Here is a 2220-nt window from a genome sequence, read left to right as displayed (position 1 = left end):
TGTTAGTGTATAAATACAAATGAGAGATAATCCTGTTTTGATGAGTTGCAATCTAAATAAACAAGCTACACAAAGCATGGAAGAAAGCAAAACTGTGAAATGCCTTAGTGTGTACGAAGCCTTAATCTCTTTGTTTCAGCTCCACTTCTGTAAAATGAAATAATGGTGTTATCTTCAACTTTAATTTAGATTGCAATCCCCAGAACAGGGATTAGCTTCTAATTGTTGGGATTTTGGGGGTTTTTTTTGTGTGGATTTTTTTTTTCTTTTGTGCTGACCATAAGATGCCCTGATTTTGATTAGGAGCTGGGGGTACTGCTGCACAAAACCCTGTGTTTTGGAGGGGAGTAGATATTTTCAGCTTAAGGAAAGTTATGAGACGCAGGACATGTGATGCTAATTGCTACCTCTCACTCCCTCATTCACTCTACATACACAAATGTGTCCTGCTGCCTTGAACTGCGCTTGTGCAAAAAATGCGAGATGGAAGTGACAAATGCCATTTGTGCTATAATAAAATTCAAGGTTTTGTAATGAAATATGAGTTCTTGGGCTTGATTCTTAGGCTTTAGGAGAACTAGAAAAAGAAAATCCTGTAGGAGTTTTCTACTGTTGTCTTGTTTCATGGGTTTTAAGTGTATTAAAGTTACTGATCTTTAGAACTGACCCATGTGCCTAGTACATTCTATATCTTAATAAAGGCCTTTTTACAGGAACAAGCGACCCTGCTATTTTTTTTTGCAAAGAATGAAAACATCTGGGTGCATGAACCTCTGTTGGAATTTTTTGCAAAATAAAGCTAATCCTATTCCTTTTCCCACCACAGTTGATTCTGAATTGAGATATATGTAGTGTAGATGACTTCCCTGCGCAAGTGGAATTTGTAGTAAAAACTTCAGTAAGATGCTTTTGCCAATGCTTGAAAACTAAGGAACTTGCAAATAATAAAATCATGTGGTAGCCTCGGCAGGATGGTATTCAAGCAGCCCATGCTCTTTTGCTAAGCATGAATTCAATGTGTCATCGGGCAGCGGGGGGAAAAAATGCACCGATCCTAGATGTGAGTGCTTGCAGAAGGGGAGGCTGGACTGTAGATGCAGCCTAAAAGCTCAAGATGTGAAGAGCACCCTATGCTCCCTGCAGCATTTTTGGGGGGATCCACATCTGGAGGACCGGGCTACTGGGAGTGGGGAGGAGGCTATTCCCTTCCTTCACTCGACCCCAGCAGTAACTCCTTTGCTTTGAACCTTGTTTGGCCCCTTGTCCCCTTGCTCTGTCTCCTCGGCACGCAGGATCTAGCAGAGAGGGGTGAGTAGCTGAACAATGCGATATTCCCTCGTGCAAAGCTCCCTGGACTCGATGGGAATGTTGCCAGCGCAAGATTGGATCCCACTAATGGAAAAGACTTACTTGCGGGGAAGGACTAGATCAATGCGCTATTGTTCCCTATGCTATATTTAAACGCGTGTATTTCATGGAAATTTAAAAATTAAACTTCTACACCACATGTATCCGTAGCCCCTTGGAATAATTGGAGCTATTCATTTACTGCAGTGGTGTAAAGCGCCTGTTGTTCAGAGCGGGGCAGTGGCTTTCCTATCTCATCTTCAGCAATGGTGATGAGAGAGTAATTGTGGTGGCAGCAGACAAAGGTACTTATTTTTGCAGAGCTGACTGGCCAGGCTGGGGGTAAACTGAGCTTTGCTTATTCCTTCCCCACCTGGGTTCCTGGTCTGACTTGTGTTTTAATTTATTTTGTTGGTTTAAATTTGTAATAAAGATGTGGATTAATTTCACGTGCCTGGTGATCATTAAAGGACAGCTGCTCTTTGCCACTTCCCTTTAGCAGATAAATGTGTCTTTGTTATTTTTGTATTTGTTTTCCCCCCATTGGTTTTGTATTTATCAGGTTTTCTAATTAAAACAACAACAACAGATGAATGGATGCTATTTCTGAAAAGAAAAAGCCCACTGCCCCCAGTACAGACAGTCAGTGTCATTTTGCTGACGGGATGCTTTGCTTTTAAGAAAATCTGGCATTTGAGCTTTTCCTTGGCTTTTGAGAGGAGCCAAATGCATAATTCACTCGGCCTCTGTGCGCTACTTTTGAATTCTGCAGTGGGCTCCATTTGCAAGAGAATAGCGGGAAGGATGTACAGTGCCTACTTTCTTGCGCTGGTGACACAGAAAGGAGGGGTGTTGGTTTGATTAACTATAGGC

This window comes from Larus michahellis, chromosome 3 (genome assembly GCF_964199755.1).
Source record: "Larus michahellis chromosome 3, bLarMic1.1, whole genome shotgun sequence".
Classification (NCBI taxonomy): Eukaryota; Metazoa; Chordata; class Aves; order Charadriiformes; family Laridae; genus Larus; species Larus michahellis.
Note: the sequence above shows the minus strand (reverse complement) of the source record.